General features: G+C 37.1%; 1 long non-coding RNA gene across 2 annotated transcripts in view; it reads right to left on the reverse strand.

The window, feature by feature from the left end:
* Nucleotides 1-7171: 7171 nt before the first annotated feature.
* The window catches only part of LOC131743596 (uncharacterized), a 68174-nt gene continuing 57177 nt past the window's right edge, over nucleotides 7172-18168 (reverse strand). For both annotated transcript variants that reach the window (XR_010841716.1, XR_010841717.1), the window contains 2 exons: nucleotides 7645-7792; nucleotides 7172-7517 (listed from right to left, as the gene is read on the reverse strand). This is a non-coding gene — a long non-coding RNA (uncharacterized lncRNA). The remainder of the gene's footprint in view (nucleotides 7518-7644; nucleotides 7793-18168) is intronic.

The following is an 18168-nucleotide window of genomic DNA, read 5'->3' on the forward strand; positions in this document are numbered from 1 at the left end:
TTTTGCTATTGAGTTGTATGAGTTCTTTATATATTTGGATTTTAGTCCCTTATCAGATGTATGATTTGCAAATATTTTCAGATATTTTGTGATTTTCTTTATAGCAGAATCTTATTTTATTTTATTTATTTATTTTAAATTTTTTCTTACTTTTTTGGCTGTGTTGGTTCTTAGTTGTAACACTTGGGATCTTTTTTTTTTTTTTTTTTTTTTTGTGATATGCGGGCCTCTCACTGTTGTGGCCTCTCCCTTGCGGAGCACAGGCTCCGGACGCGCAGGCTCAGCGGCCATGGCTCACAGGCCCAGCCGCTCCGCGGCACACGGGATCTTCCCGGACCGGGGCACGAACCTGTGTCCCCTGCATCGGCAGGCGGACTCTCAACCACTGCGCCACCAGGGAAGCCCCCACATGGGATCTTTCATTGCAGCACTTGGGCTTTTCTCTATTGTGGCATGTGGGGTTTCTCTCTCTAGTTGTGGTGCACGGGCTCCAGGGCACATGGGCTCTGTAGTTGTGGTGTGCAGGTTCCAGATCACGTGGGCTCTGTAGTTTGTGGCACATCGGCTCTCAATAATTATAGCACATGGGTTTAGTTGCCCCATGGCATAAGGGATCTTAGACCCCTGACCAGGGATTGAACCCACGTGCCCTGCATTGGAAGGCAGATTCTTTATCACTGAACCACCAGAGAAGTCCCTATAGCAGGATTTTAAATAACAGATTTAATGTTTTAGTAGATATCAGTCTTCAGATTCTACTTCTTTATTTGTCTGTTTTAATAAATTGCCTTTTTGTGGAAGTTATTTTATCAAAATTTTCACATGTATTTGTATAAAGTTCTTCACAGTATCTTCTTTTCATCTTTTTGATGTTCATAGGATCTATGGGAATATTGTATTTTTTATTACTGTTACTGATAATTTTTTTTACCTTAAAATAGTTTTATTTCAAATAGTTTCAAGCCTACAAAGTTACAGTAATAATTAAAGAATTCCCATATTTCTTAATACAGATTCCCTAATTGTTATTTTTTTCACAGTTTCCCCCCATTCTCTCCCTCTACACACACACACACATGCACACATACACACACAACTTTTCTCTGCAATGATTTCCCATCAATGTAAATACTTCAGTATGAGACCAACCAAAATAAGGACACTCACCAACTTTATCACCCTCCCAATCAGGAAATCAATTCTAACATAACACCATTAACCAATCCACACACCCTATTCAAATTTTACTATCTAAACAATGTCTTTTTTTCTTTTTGTTACAGAATCCTTTGTGTGTGCCAAATTTAATCATGTCTTACTGATTTCCTTTAATCTGCAACAGTTCCTCTTTTCCTCTTCTTATGTTTTTGACAATCTTATAGAGTTCAGCTCTTTCATTCTATAAGGTGCCTTTCAAACTTAGTCTATTTGATATTTTCACATGGTCAATTCTATGGAAAACCATAGAACTAATGTTGTGCTCTTGTGGTAGTCTGAATAATGTACCCTCAAAGATGTCCATACCCCAACTCCCTGTGAACCTGTAGATTTACATGGGACTTTTCAGATATGTAGCAGACATTTGGTATCCTGAGGCACTTGCCTCAATAGGTGCATCAATCCAATTAATCACAGGCAATAATTTAAGTGTGATATCATTGCATTCCATAAATTACTAGCATTCCATTTACCATGGTCAGAAGCTCAGCACTGAGTTCAAGCCCAAAGACATGACCAAACCAATCTCAAAATTCTATCTCTGAGCGACTGTTTCTGGGGACAATGAGTTTCAGTTTCTGGGTCAATTACAGTTCAGTTAGGAGGTAAGAATCCCATGTAATTTTTAAAGAATGCAACCTGTTAAATAAGTTTAAAAACTGTTCACAAGGTATATTTAGAGACAAGAAAAAGCAAACAAAATTATCACTGAGGTAGAAACTGTAGGAAGCAGATACCAACTCTAGGAGGACAAAGGGGTAAGGCTGGAAAGATTAAACTGAACAGCTTAGAGGAGAAGTCTATAACTGTAACCCATACATCTGAGGAGAGAACACTGCTCAATTGGTGTTTGTGTCTCCGAGCTCCACAGAGGAGCACTTAGGACTTGGACCAAGACCTCTGAGGAGCAAACCTGTTCCACGAATCTATCGTGGTTTCTGAGATGTCCCTCCACTCTACTAAACATGCTCAATATGTTGGCCACGGAATGTTCTGTGACTTGATTTTGCCCATGAAACAAACACCAATCATGTGTACAAAGAACAGCTAAACTGCAGGATTACTCTCTTCTAATCAACAATAGAAAAATGATTACAAATGGTGCTGAGTTTTATGTGACGTGAGTCTTTGAAGATGATTGCTGTCATATCCAGCTGAAAATAGGGTTTTATTGTTATCTGTGCTTAATTCTCCTAAGAGAGAAAATTAAATAAGCTTCTTGCCTACTCCATAATTGCCCTTCAAGGCCAAAAGTTGTTTTGCTTTTCTCATCTGCTTCAGTTTTTTTGAAAAATCATCATTATAAACACTGGTCATTTATTTAAGTGATGTGAGTGACAAGACAGCAGGAGTGATAGTCCTAAGTGATAACCAGAATACACCACTGTCATTCTTTCCACTGCTAGCAGCCTGGTCCTAGACACAAGCTTCTCGCATATGAATTAGTAACTTAGCCTCCTAGATGTTCTCCATTTCTACGCCCTTCTAAGTGTCCCTTTCAATCTGTTCTTAACACATCCACCAGAGCGATCATGCTGTGTTAAAACCTAGGTCAGAGTATGGTTACTCCTCTGTTAAAAACATCCTGATGACTTCCTATCATGATGAAGAAAAGACAATGCTGGGGTTATAATAGCCTTTAAGGTCTCACGAGACTTGCAGATCTCCCCTCCATTCCCTGGCTCAGTGACTGCTACCTTTCTGACCTCGCTTTCCACTCTTCTCTCCTCACTCACCTGTCCTAGACACACTACGCTCCTTGCTGCACACTGTCCACAGAGGCAGGCATGTGTGAACCTCAGAGCATGTGACCTCGCAATGCCCTCTCCTGGAAAACTCTCCCCAGATATCTGCATGGCTTTCCTCCACATCCTATTTTGGAATTTTGCTCAGATATATTTTCTAAGTGAGACTTTCTCTGTGATTCTAATTAAAATTTTAACACACACACAGACCTTCTGTTCTTATCCTCTTCCTGCTTTATTGCCTGACTTCTCCCACAAAGATCTGAGTTCCATAAGGTCAGGGATTTCTACCTCTCTTTTTTTTTTTCATCACTGAATTCCCAGTATCTTCCAGATACCTGGCTCATAATATGGCATTAACAAATTTTACCAAATTAATAATTAGATGAGCAAATGATATATACTAAACTAACAATTATTGGCTGGTTGGAGGCAAGCCTCTTCCATCTCTCTCTTTTTAAATATTAAATCATAACAGGTGGTACTGAAGAAATTTACCTCTTAGGGGGCCCTGACAACCATATAATCCTGTACATTTGTACAGTGTTTTAAAATTTGTAAAATACCTTTACATATATTTATGTAACTAGAGTCGCGATAACTAGAGCAGTTATGATTATTTTTCTCATTTTCCAGGAAAGAAGATAGAAACACGGCCATGAGGGGGCTTGCTGAAGTTTGTGTACTAATAAAAGACAAAGCCTGTGTTCATATTATGAGGAACTGGGAGGGAAGGATGACTTCTGGGAATGAGGGAAGGAAAACCTCAGATTTTGTGATCCCCAAATGTAATCTCTTGGGAAAAAAACACTTTGCCTGGAGTATTTAACAATAGTAAAGCAAACAATGTTCCAGGAATAAACACTGGGTCTATTTTTAGTTCAGTGGTATGCACAAGGCTACAGTAAGTCTGAAGGAATGTGTTTTGTATGATGAAGAATAAACTGAACTTATTTGGTACTGTTTCCTTTTATCCACTCCCTCACCCTTGAGTCCCGAAGACCATTTATGCTTAGTAAGGCTCTGTTATCTTATGTACTGGGAATAAACAAATGGTAAAATGAGACAAAGCCTGAACGGGAAATCTCTTCAGTGTTAAAATTGGTGACTTAAAATACATGAAGAATATCAGAACTTCCACCTTCCGTTGCTATTGCTGCATGTACAGAAGTAGAGTATTTCCACAACTATAGTAGTTGATATAAACTAAAAGATGTATTTTTCATATTTGAGGGCAAAAATCAGAGAAGTTGAAATGCAGAGAAAAATTTAAAAATAAGTTATGAGACCTAGATTCTAGACCCATCTTTCCTGATAATTGTGTACCTTGAGTAATTAATTTACTCTTACTAGACTTCCATTTGTTTTGTTTTGTTTTATCTTGTTATACTTCGCTTTGTTTTGTTTTCCTGTAAAATGGGGTGGGGATGGGGGGACAGTGAACTAAGTGTCACTTAGTTTGATTTAAGATGTACAACTATAATTCTTTGATAGGTTGTTTTATGGAAAAACTATGGGATGGAGAATGGTCAATTTGTTTAAAATTTAAAGTAGGCACACAGCTTTGGTATCGCTTCATTCATTGTTCATACTCAGTGATATCTTCGTGTGCCTTTTGAAGGAAATATGTCTGGTATAGTTCTGGTATTGTTTTCTCCAGACTCTTAAAGATCAGTACAAACTGGTAATGGGACACCTAGTTTTGTACTCAGTAAGTCTGGGTACAATATTGGCTGTGGTTGGAAGTTTGCTATGTGTATTAGTATAGATAGGTATATGCCTCTTGAGAGATTGGGGGTCAGTGGGCAACAAGGGAGTTCACTAGAACAAAGTGAAGCAATATGTAAGAGTGAAAGTCACTAAACAGAAGACATGCCCAGGCACTGAATCTTGCCTCTTCAGTCTCCTGGTACGCTGTGACTTCCAGTTGATCAACTAACCAGTCAATACAATAAGGTATTACACACAATTGATACTACAAGAGTTCTGAGGAGGGAGAGATGATTATGGACTGAAGTCATTAGAAAAAATTTCAGAGAAGAGGTAGAATTTAAGAAGGAACTTGAAGAAACAGGAGAAAATGCATAGACGGAGAAAATAATAATAATGTTTCTGATGTGAAGGACAGCATAAGCCCAGATGGAAAGAACAGAAATGTCTCTGGGAGTACTGGGGCAGATCAGATTAACTAGCATCAAAGATTAAAAGTGGAAAGCAAGAGGAAGGAGATATGGGGATGTATGTATATGTATAGCTGATTCACTTTGTTATACTGCAGAAACTAACACAACATTGTAAAGCAATTATACTCCAATAAAGATGTTAAAAAGGAAAAAAAGAGTGGGAAGCAGTGAAGACATGTCTGTAAAGGTAAATTAGGTTGAGACTGAGGATGGTTTAGAAAAGAAGTCTGAACTTGAGATTGTAGAGTTCAAGAAGTTGCAACCTGGTGACCCATGACTTGGAACTGACTTTCTGATATCATTTCTTCCTTCCTCCCCTCCTTTCTTCCTCCCCTCTTTTCTTCCTTCCTTCCTTCCTTTCTTTTGCTTTCTTTCTTTTTAATTTTCATAGGATTTTTAAAAACAGGATTTGAATGCAGTAGGCTAAGCATGTGTTATCCTGTTTATGATAGTTTCCACCACTTTTTAGAAACACTTATGACATTATTTGAAAATTATGTAAGAGTTATAGGAACAATAAAGCACTTCTTCATATCCTCCATCTGTACACACACATAGACATCTACTTTTTTTCTGAATCATTTGAGAGTACATTACAAATATAATAACCCTTTATGTCCTAAGAATTCAATATGCATTTCCTAATAACAAGGACATTCTCCTATAAAACTACTGTACTTTGACCAAATTCAGAAAATTTAGCATCAATATAATAACATGATTTATTATACTGCCTATATTCAAATTTTATGTTCTCTATATCACTTTTTCCCTACTTCAGAAGCCAATTCAAGAGCTCTATGTCTTTTCATTGTCATGACTCTTTAATCTTTTAGCCCATTATGACCTTGACATTTTTGGAGAGTAAGGGTCAGTTTTTAGAATGTTACTCAATTTTTAAAAATATTTCTTCATAGCTAGATTCAGGTTATGCATCTTGGACAAGAATACTACATGAGCGATATTTTGTTCTTTATGGTACCTCATATCAAGAGGCACATGGTTGGTGACATTAACCTTCTCCCATTATGAGTCCCATTATTGGTGATATTAGCTTTGATCACTTGATTAAACTGATGTCTGTGAGGTGTCTCCGTAGTAAATTTAACCGTTGCTTAGCTTTGTAATTGATAAGTGATATGTGGGGAGATGTTTTGAAATTCTGTAAGTATCCTGTTCCTCTTTAAACTTTCACCAAATAGCTTTGCCATCTATTGACAATACATGAGCAGGCTATTTCTTGGCTTTAAAAATTCCGAGTGGTAGCAGGATTCTTTGGAAATTTATATGTGAATAATCATGTTATTTTTAAAAATCTATTTAAATCAATCAATATTTATTCATTTCCCACCCCAAGCCTTTTACTTATGTTTCTTGACCTACTATTTGCTAGGACCTCAAGTACAATGTTGAATAGAAGGGATAAGAGCAAATATCCTTGTTTTGTTTTGGATCTTAGGGACAAAGTATTCTGTCTGTTCATTGTAGGATTTTAATAGATGTCCTTTATCAGAGGAAGTTCCTTTCTATTACTATTTTTCTCAGTGTTTCTTAATCATAAATAGGCATCAATTTTCAAATTTTTATGCATCGATTGAGATGACCATAATTTCCCCTTTATTCTATTAAGATGGCAAATTATTGGTTGATTATCATTAGACCAAACTTGCATTCCTGAGATAATACTCACTTGGAACTAATGTATTTTTCATTTTATAAATTTCCTGATTCAATTTTCCAATATTTTCTTAGGGATATTAGCAGGTACGTTCAAAAGGGATATTGACCTAACACTTGTAATAAATATACTTTGTTACATCTGTCTTGCTGACATCAATAAACTAGATGTGAAATGTTCCTTCCTCCTTTATTTTAGGAAGAGTTTGTGTAGAATGGCTTTATTAATTTAATAAATATTTTTTAATTCACTTGTGAAGACAACTAAGCCAAAGGTTTTCTTTGGGAGAAAAATAAAATCAATTTCTGCTTTAGTTGTCTATTGCTGTGTAATAAAGCACACATGCATTTATGGGCTTAAAATTATGACAATTTATTGTTTCTCAAATTTCTGTGAATTGTCCGACTTTGTCTGGGCTCACTCATAGGTTTGTGTTAGGAGTCCCAAGATGGCTTCACCCCAAGTATGTTGGTTGGGGCTGGCTGACGGTTCAGCCTTTTCCTTCATGTTTTCTTTCATCCTGAGAAGTCTCAGAAGAGTGTTCCAAAAGATTAAAAGTGGAAGCTTCATGGCATCACATTCTGGAATTCTGCCATGCCTCAGTAGTTACACACCATCACTTCTGCATATTTTATTGATCAAAGCAAGTCACAGGTCCATTCCAGATCAGGAGCAGGGGAAGAGGCTCTGCTTCTGAATGGAAAGAGTAAAAGGACATGCAGAATATAAGGGGTTGTTGCAGCTAGATTTGCAAATAACCTACCACAGTCAATTAAGGCCAGAATAATCCATATCACTTCCACATGCAAAGCATACTCACACCTCTTTCAGACCCAAAATTTCATCCAATCAGAGCATCAAGCTTAAAGTCCATGATCTCATCACATAAATATTGTCCAGATATTGATGAAATACTTTGGATGTAGTTTGTCGTGTAGTTCCTCCGTACTCTTGCAGAGACCTGTGAACTAAAAATAACATTATCTCCTCCCATTCATACAAGATATAATGTTGAAAGAGGGGTAGGATATTGGCTATAGATAATCCATTAAAAAGGCAAAGGACAGGAACCTCATGGAACTGCTGGTCTGTAGCAATTCTCACCTCTAACCATATATGTGTTATTTCTACCTTCTACACGAGTAAAGAATGTTTCTTGATTAGGGGCCCGTACTAATCCCTGAGAGGAGTCCCCTAACCCATAGTTCTTCTCAGCTCTTGGTTTTTCTCTCTGGGTGTCAGTAGTGTGCTCTAGATATCTTTATTTTTTCATAGGAAATGGCTGGGCTTGTAGCTGACTAACATTTTCAGCTTGCTTTCAGCCTGAAGAGGGTCCCAGAGATCTCTTTCATCTTCCATTGTCTTTGACCCTTCTTAGTATATTCTAATAGCCCTTCCTTAAAAACTTTTTGGGATTTCTATGTATCAGATTCTAGTTCATTCCACAAGCTAAAATCTGTTTACACAATCCATTTTCAGACAGACTTCCCTCTACTTGGAGCAGCATGTCAGGACAGTGCCTTTGAGGTTCTTAGATGCTCTTTTGCTTAGCTGAGAGAGTATAGCAAATATCATCTTAAATCTTTCAAAGAATTTTTAAAAAGGGTTTTACACTCTTGCCCTTGATTTTATCTATATCCTGGGGTGATTTCTTACTTTGAGAAACTTACATTAATTACAGAGACTCAAAATGTGAAAAAGTTTCATTTTCTAACCTTATGTATCCTTGGTCCATATTTCCTCTGAATTGTTTGGAAACTATTACTGCTCTAGATTGTTTCTCTTTTCTCATACCTTATGCAACTTAAAAAAATTGATACTTTCAAACTTCTGCTCGAGAAACTTCTTATCCTTGCTTTGCTACAATCTATTTTTTCACACAAAATACAGAATGATCCTTGTGAAAGTTCATGACAGTGGTCCACCTCTAACACAAATAGTGCTTTTGAGTGAGTTTTAAAAAGCTGTCTCTTCCTGAAGACATTTGCTGATATCTCATGGAGAACTGTAATGGATATACATATCTATGATGTCTACAAATGTGAATGGCAGCCTCTGAAGTTGTACAGTGCAAAATCTGTATACCTCTACGACTGGTTTTGCATTATTCCATGCTCAAAACCTTCTTATGCCTTCCTTTCACAGTCAGAAAGCAATAAAATTGAAAGTCCCATGTATGCAGAATATATAAATAATTCCTACAAACTAATAATGTAACTGGTAAAACACTTGGATAGACTCTCTACAAAGAAAGATATAAAAATGGTCAATATGCACAAAGTATTCAACATTATTAGATGTCAGAAAAATGCACATTAAAACTCCAATGAGATAGTTCTATGTACCCATTAGAATGGCTAAAATGAAAAAAAGGCTGACAATACCAAATGTTGGAGAGGATATGGAAGAACCAGAACTCTTATGTTGCTGAAGGGAATAAAGAAGGATACAACTCTTTTAGAAAGCCATTTATCAGTTTTGTTTCATTTAAAGTAAAAAATACACTTACCCTATGACCTAGCAATTTCAGTTTAAAATATTTACGCAAGGGAAATGAAAAGATATGTCAACACAATGGCTTGTATGCAGTAACGGCCAGAGGAAATAATTCAAATAAATACTAATGAAAATAGATAAATAATTTTGGTACATTCATACATTGGAATACTAATTAATTAAAAGTAAAAAATAGGCTAACCATACATGCAAGAACCTGGATAAATTTCAAAAAACATATTGAGCAAACAAAGACTTACCAAAAGAATGTATACTCTGTGATTCCATTCATATGAAGTTATAGGATGAGTGAAACTAATCCATGATAGAAAAAAAATTAGACTCTATGCTTCAGTAGGCAGGGTGGAGACTGACTGGAAGTGGATATGAAAGAACTTTCAGGGGTGATGGAAACATTTTATACCGTGTTTGAGATGGGGTTAAAAGGGTGAATATAATTATCAAAATGTATCTAATTCTCTACCTAAGATCTGTGCATTTCACTGTATACTAATTTTATTTTAAAAAGAATCAGGGACTTCCCTGGTGGCGCAGTGGATAAGAATCTGCCTGCCAATGTAGGGGACACAGGTTCAAGCCCTGGTCCGGGAAGATCCCTCATGCTGCGGAGCAACTAAGCCCATGCACCACAACTACTGAGCCTGTTCTCTAGAGCCCGGGTGCCACAACTACTGAAGCCCACGTACCTAGAGCCCGTGCTCTGCAACAAGAGAAGCCACCATAATGAGAAACCCGTGCACTGCAATAGACTAGCCCCTGCTCACCACAACTAGAGAAAGCCTGCGCTCAGCAACAAAGTCCCAACGCAGCCATAGACAAATACATTTTTAAAAATTTAAAAAATAAAGAGGAATCAGTGCCTGGGTCCAACATGATCCTTCTCCTGGCTGCTTCCCCTGTCTCATATCCTACCACTCTACTCCTAACTTACAGTGCCCAAGGCACTACGCCCTGCTTGCTCCTCAAACCTACAAAATACACTCGTCCATTCTTTTTTTTTTTTTAATGTCTATTCATTTCTTCTGCCCATTTAAAAAAATTAGTTAATTAATTAATTTTTGGTGGGCTTTCTCTAGTTGCGGCAAGTGTGGGCTACTCTTCATTGCGGTGAGTGGGCTTCTTGTTACGGTGGCTTCTCTTGTTTCAGAGCATGGGCTCTAGTCACACAAGCTTCAGTAGTTGTGGCACACAGGCTTCAGTAGTTGTGACACACAGGCTCAGTAGTTGTGGCTCGTAGGCTCTAAAGTGCAGGCTCGCTAGCTGTGGCACACGGGCTTTGTTGCTCTGCAGCATGTGGGATCTTCCCGGACCAGGGATCGAACACATGTCCCTCTCATTGTTAGGTGGATTCTTAGCCACTGGTAATAGTATTTACCAGAAGAAACTTGAGGTCTACAGTCAGGAAGATAAAGCCCATGTGCTCCAAGACAATGGTTTTACAGTTTTAACAAAGTAATATCCATACACAGAACACAGAATCCTCCAAAGTCTGTTTCAAGTTGCATTCCCAGAAATTACTTCAATGAGTAAATACTTTCTAACTCACTTGTAGCTTCACTATGTCCTGCTAATTCATTATGCTGTTCTTGCTCAGGAATGATCTTCAAAGCATTTAATATAGCAAAGTTTAGCAAACATATTGTTCTCCAACTGCTTGCAGCTTATACCACAACAGCTTCTATGACTCATGGAGAAAGCAAGCTATAAGGATTACAAGTGATTTTTTTAACCTTTTTAAATAACAGAATAAAAAAAAAAAACTTTAGTAGAAACAGTAACATTTATAAGAAGTAAAAAATAAAGCAAATTAAAGAACTCAGAAACTAAAATGAGGGCAGTTTTCCCTCAACTCTGGTTTTGACTCACTGCATTCTTGGTGCCCAAAGGCAAGCAACAAAATATATTCATGGAAAAGAGTAATCCATGAGAGCAAGACTGAAGACTGAAGAATCACAGGACTCCATATATCAGAATCATCCAGAGGGTTTAATTAATAGAAGGCTTTCATTATAATAGTTCATCTATAACAAGTCCAATGATATGGACACTAAAGTATCATTGTCCCAGGCTTCATTGTCATTGGGAAAGACTTGGTTCCATGATAGACATATAGAGTTCCACCTCCTAACTATTCTCCCTCTTTTCGTACCCCATAAAGGCTCACAGACCTTAGATTCATTTCCTTCTCCCTGACTCCCCTATTAGCTAAGTAGACGGGGGTGAGAGAGTACTGGAGAGAGATGATCTGAGAAATAAAACCTTAGATGATGACATTATTGAATGTATTCTGCTGAATAGATTTCCTCCAAATAGCAACAGTGAAAAAGATGTATTCCTGAAATACATCAGCAATTTTATAGCTTTAAATCTATTCCAATATTTTTCTTGGGAAATAATCTATGGTCCTGCTCTTTTCACCCACCTCTACCTTTCAAGCCTTTTTCTCTCTGATAGTCCGTCGTGTACCCTGAACTCTATTCGCTCATCTACCTGTTGACTTCCAAGCATAACCTATACACTTGTTCAAGAACCCTTCCCCAGAATTCTCTTCTTCCCCCATGATAACTTGTAGGAATAGTTCTTTTGAAGTTTCACAAATCTCTTCCAAAGAGGCTTCACAATTGTCTCTTTTTCTTTTAAAATACTACTGTAAGACTTTCTGCTTCTAACAAGTTAGCACTGATGTCATTTTGCTTTCATAAATGTCTGATTCCTCAAACATTGTAATATCTTAGAAATCAGTAACCACAACTTTTATATTTTTGCATCTCCTGAAATTCTTGGCATAATGTTTATTGCATCAGTATTGAGAAGGCAAAAGCAAATCCTAGCTTTTACCACTGACTACCTATGTAAATTTAAGTACAGTATTTTACCTCTTGGAAATTCTGATTCCTCATCTGTAAAAATGATTACAAAAATGTCAATTTCAAAGAGGTGCTGTAAAGACTCACTATGACAGTATATGTAAAACACTTGGAATGGCACTTGACTCATTGCGTGTGTTCAACAAATGATAGCTTAAACAACTTCTGTGTTCTGTACGCTTGAGGTGTAGTAATTATGTTCTCCAGAAAACTCATTCAGATAATGTCCTCAATTTGGCCTGAAATTAAAAGCAGGACAGCCACCTGTGAGAAAGAATACCTAAGTACTTAATGACAGCTCTAATCTACAAGAAGAACAGCTCTTCTTAAGGTGACTTATTGTCACCAAACCCACTTGTATCTATGAACAATTTACTCTGCAGCGAGTCCAGTATTAGCTGCCAATTCCTCTGGGATTTATTGCAATGATAAACTTTCCAAACAATGGAAAGTTTTCCCAAGGGACATTAAATAGCTATCTGGATAATTTAAAGAAAAACTTTGATGGGAAAATGCGAGTTTTGTTCTAGTCAAGTGAATTGGTGGGGTATCAGGGCTCTTTGCAGCCTTGCAGTATGGTACCATTCTTAAGCCATGTCTTTCCAACCATATTGTCTGTGACATGGGTGAATTTATATTTCAGATCAATTTAATATGTAATCAGTAACTATTAGGATTGACTATCAGGCAAACATGTTCGATTAAATTACATTTAACTGTACCATAACATTTCAAATAATCTATATACTTCTTTAGTTTTTGAAATTATATTGCATATTGTAATTGGATTGAAGTATGTACATATTTCCTTTCCTGGAAAAATGGCCACTCATTCCTGACTGATCCCACTGTATATTACACAAAGTTCTTTCACAGCACCACCAATACATTACTGCTCCTGGGGGGCAGGCAGCAACTAATATTTACTCATCTCTTAATCCTACTCTTAGAGCTTAGCACAAAGCTGGCCCATGGTAGAGGATCAATAATTTATTCTTTCAGTCAATTCATATGCTTTCTCAGTTGTTCCTACTCCATCACTATGTTGCTCTGTGAAGTCGAGTAGATCATTTCTCTGGGTAATGCCTCTGTTTCCTCTATGGAAAAGGAAGGACTTGAATCTCTGAAATTCTATAATTTTATGACAACAAGGAAACAGAATGAAAAGAGATATTGAACACAATAGGTTTATCCCTAGGGCACTCACAGATATGTGGGCAAGACAATCCTGGTGCCCAGCTTTCCAGATCTCATTTTCTTCCTACCCATATTATCTCCCTCAGGACAGAGAGTGACAGTGCTAGTAAGATCAGAGATAAAACCACCTTCTTTATTAGATCTGCATGAGACTAACAGGCCCCCCATAAATGTAGACAGTCAGATCTTCCTTGGCTTTAATATGGTTAGAGAGCGTTGCTGGACCTCACCCTTTAATTTTTTAATGAACTGATTACCAGGCCCAGGGATCAAAGACTCCTGTTGTTTATCTTTACTCTTTTAGTTTAATGATTTCTGACACTTGATCAGGGTGTCCTAAAGACCCAGATGAGGTTTTGATTGCCATTCAAGATAAAATAATAAAAAAACTCACCAGGCTCTATAATGTCCTACTATGAACCTAAGGGGTGATGGACAATAGCATTACCCATGTTTAAAATGAGCTATCCCTGATCCTTATTTGACAGATAAGGAACCTAAGACTCAGAGACAAACTGATTTCTTTGTTCTGGGCACTAGTCAAGCAGGGATGTAGGGTTTCCTCAAAATATTAGGGAAACATTTTCCTGGAAAAACACTGCTTGATGAACACAAATCTTTTATTTCTATCCCCACTGATGCTCCTCTTGGAATCCCGGGTGCTAACAATGCTTCCTCTAGGATTATAGCAGGCATAGAGAGATAAAAGGTGGAAAGAATAAGGTTTATTGATGGCTGTTCAGTAAACACAAAATTCAGAACTCCTTGATAAGTTGGATTTGAAATTGTGGCTAGGATCTTGAACCAAGCTAGGACCATCTTAACACTTCGCCCTAAATGTAGACATTGACATCAGTGAAAAGGGTAGGGTTTGATTTACTCATTCAAATGTCAAGGAAGAAACTGGAAAATGGTCCACCTTCAACAAATGGAGGAACATCTGCCCTGTTTATCTGCTTCATGATGGGAGGAAGAGTTGTCCCCTCTTATAAAACTAGGGGCAGAAAGTACACGAGAGAAGGAGAATGAGAAAAGTACTTACATTGTGATTCAATTTAGTAAACGTACTGCAAGTGAAGTTACCCCACTGAGCATGAGGTTCTCGAATTTCAAATCATCTGCACCTGCTTCTTGAGTTGGAACAAAAATGGGTGGAAAGAGACAGGAAGTGTCCACTCCAATAATCTATTTTATGGGGAGTAGAGTAAAAGTGTCTATTCTATGGAAATGTAAGAAAGGAAGAATCAGTTCCTCCTTCTGGAAGCTTTTAGTTTAGGTCTTCATTTCTCTCCTGTAGTATGGCCAATAAGCCTCTTAGTATGTTTATCAAGATTCTTCTAATTTATGTTTTTCACGACATGAAGGAAGGTTTTCTTTTTAGAAGATTAAATAATGCCTCCAACTTTCTACCAAACCTTCAATATTTCCTTGAGAAAGTCATCCACTCTTTCCTTAGATCCCTATTAAATGGGGAATGATGGTAATTGCTGTGCAAGGTTTTCGTGAAGGTTAAATGAGTTAATATCATAAATCACTAGTAAGTACTAGTTATTACTTTCCTCACTATATTTACCTTCCACTGCCTTCTGTCAGCTACCCCTAGCTAAGTACATGGTATTCCAATCAGTAGGTACAATACTACCATTGTTCCTAGGGAAATATGGGCTTGAGCCTGGAAGTACTTAGCTCATTCATTTAATTTAATAACACCTTGTAGATCTCGGCTGACCCAGGACACAAGGCCCCAAAGACATCCATTGGGTTCTCCAGTTTAGTCCTAAGTCTTTCTGCAAACATAGGTTAGGCTATGGTGTTGCAGAGCTAACTGCTGATCATCGAGAACTGAGGCACTACTAGACAACATGACTAGAGACACAGTTGTGAATTTAATATTTTGGAAACAATCACTAGAGCTATGAAATTACCATAAACTGAGTGCAAAGAAAAAAAGAAAGCCAAAGACAAATATGTAAAGAATATCTATTTTAAGAGCAATGACCTTTAACCGTCTTATGTGTCTTGAACGAATCATGAATATTGTCTCAAGTGTTCCCACAGCAAATTTAAGAGGTGGTTAGGGTGAGTCATTATGGTTTCAAGATTAAATGGCTTGTCCAAAGTCACACAGTGAGCTAGTTGCATAGCTACGAATAGAACCTAGGTTTCCTAAACCCCTGCTAAAGAAAAGCTGCTAAAGTCAGGTATGGTGGGACTGGAGAAAGCCTTACTGTTGCTGATGCCAGGGTGAACTTTCAAGATTTGGTCTTTGGAGAAGAAATGCCCTTCCCTGCTCACCTCACTACTTTTAAGCTCTTGGCAGAAAGAAACTGAAAACATAGAAAATATTATTAGTGTTAGAAAAGTGCCAATCTCAGCTAAGCTCTGTTGAGTCAGTAATTCAACATAAGAGGATTGGTAGAGAGGGTAAGAATAAATAACTTCTAAGGTTCTCTGAGCATTTGAATTTATGATCTATAAAATTCCATCCATAAAAGGGAAAAAATTTGGACATGTAAAATTATAGACCAGTTCTGCCCAGGGCTTAGTCACTAGCAAGGGAGTTTTTCATAAATAAAAGGTTGGGGGTGTTTCTGGGTTTTTAACAGACCTAAATGTCTCAGATGTTATGGAAACTTGCTAAGTGGAAGGCACTGTGCAAAAAACTTGATAGGTACTATCGCTCACCTTATGAAGCTTAGAATCAAGAGGAGAAAAAATTCAGTGCTAAAAGTTGTCCAGTAATGCATTCAGATTTTTTTCTTTTTTCCTCAAGTTACATTTATGTAAGACAACATAACACATACCAGAGGAACTCGATCCTCTGTAATGCCTATTAAACATCTTAGCCAATATATTCCTTGATTTAACAAGTTCTTTGTGAAGATGTTGGTTTCTCAGTGGAGCCAGAGTATATATAAGGATCACTGAGCAAGCAGTAGATTTTTTTTTTTTTTGTCTTTAAGGAGATTACAAACATAATAAAAAAGTTTTAGTTGTACATTTTTCATTTTTGAAGTAATAAAACTACACTGAGAAAAATATGAAAAAGAAAAAAATGTCACCTCATAATCCCACCATTCTAACACTCTCTGGTCACATCTTAGATTCTTTTGCTGATCTCTCCTTTTCTCATGGATTCTTAACTATGTCGAGACCTAGGACTTGGTCCTTGGACTTTTCATGTTTTCTATCTTAACTTTCTCCAAAGTGATCTCACTTAATCTCCTGGCTTTGTGTGCCATCTGTATGTTGATGACTCCCAAATGTATAACTCCAGCCTAGATTTCCAGCTAACTCCTTTATAGTTATACCCATCTCCCTCCTTAGCCTCCAGCAACCACTAGTATGTTCACTATCTCTATAATTGGTAAGTTTGAGAATGTTACTTAAATAGTATCATACAGCATGTAACCTTTTGAGATTAGCTTTTTTTGTTCAGCATAATTCCCTTGAAATACTTTAGGTTGCTACATATAGCAACTTGAATATATTGTCCATTCATTTTCTCATTATGTATGTACCACAGTTTATTTAAACATTTATCCATTGAAAGATATTTGAATTGTTTATAATTTTTGGCTATTACAAATAAAGCTTACAAATAATGTTCTATGAACACTCATATACATTTTTGTGCGGACATTTCATTTCTCTGCAATAAACCCCCAGGAATGTGATTGCTGAATTGTATGTTAAGTATATGTTTAGTTTTCTAGGAAGCTGCCAAATTATTTTCCAGCGTAGACTTACTATTTTACATTCCCATCAGCAACGTAGGAGAGATCTACTTTCTCCACACCCTTGTCAACACCTGGTACTGTTTGTCTGTTAGATTATAGCCATTCTAGTGGGTGTATAGTGGTATCTTATGGGGTTTTCCTTTCCTTAATGTTTAATGATGTTGAACATCTTTTCATGCATTTACTTGCCATCTGTATACTTTTTTTGATGAAATATCTTTTTCATGTCTTTTGCCCATTTTTCCAGTTGTATTTTTTTGGGGGGAGTTCTTTATATATACTTGATAAATCTTTTGTCAAATATGCGGTTTGCAAATACTTTCTGCCTGTAGCTTGTTTTTTCATTCTCTTTACAGAGTATTTTGCAGAGTAAAAGTTAAAAATTTCACTTAACTGTGTTTATTCCAGTATTTCTCAATTGATTTTACCATGATTACCTTTTGTTGCCCATAATTAGCATCTTAAGATAATGAGCACCTGCAAAACACAGATTTAGAAATGCTGTTTCAGCCATGTCCTTACTTCTACCTCTGACATCCAAGTGTACATGTCTGATGCACCCAGTTCTCTCAGGGTAGGGGCCAGGAGCTAATCTGAAAACCAAATTTATGACAGTGAGTGCTACGAGAATCCACCATATCCCCAGTTGCATATTGTATTCTGTCAGGGGCTTTCTAGAGGCAAACTCAAAGAAAGTAGGAAGTGATTTGGAAGGTGAAAATTTTAGTCTCCATGGAAGCTGGCAGGGAAAAGACTTCAGATTGCTAAAAGGGAAGCACTAGATATGGATTCTAATCCTAGATTTGTCACTAATTGTCTGTGTAACATTAAATAAGCCACTCCATTCTGGGCCTCAGTTTCCTCATCTGTAAAAGTGAAAGGGCTAGCTACAGCAAATTTAATATTCTATAATTCTAAATTACACCAATATACCAGCTGATTGCAAATATGAATCTCATCTCTGATGAAGCTATTGCATGATTCTACATGGAAGCTCTTAAAGGGGGATAATTTGAGCATTGG

Source organism: Kogia breviceps, chromosome 1 (assembly GCF_026419965.1).
Source record: "Kogia breviceps isolate mKogBre1 chromosome 1, mKogBre1 haplotype 1, whole genome shotgun sequence".
Taxonomy (NCBI): domain Eukaryota; kingdom Metazoa; phylum Chordata; class Mammalia; order Artiodactyla; family Physeteridae; genus Kogia; species Kogia breviceps.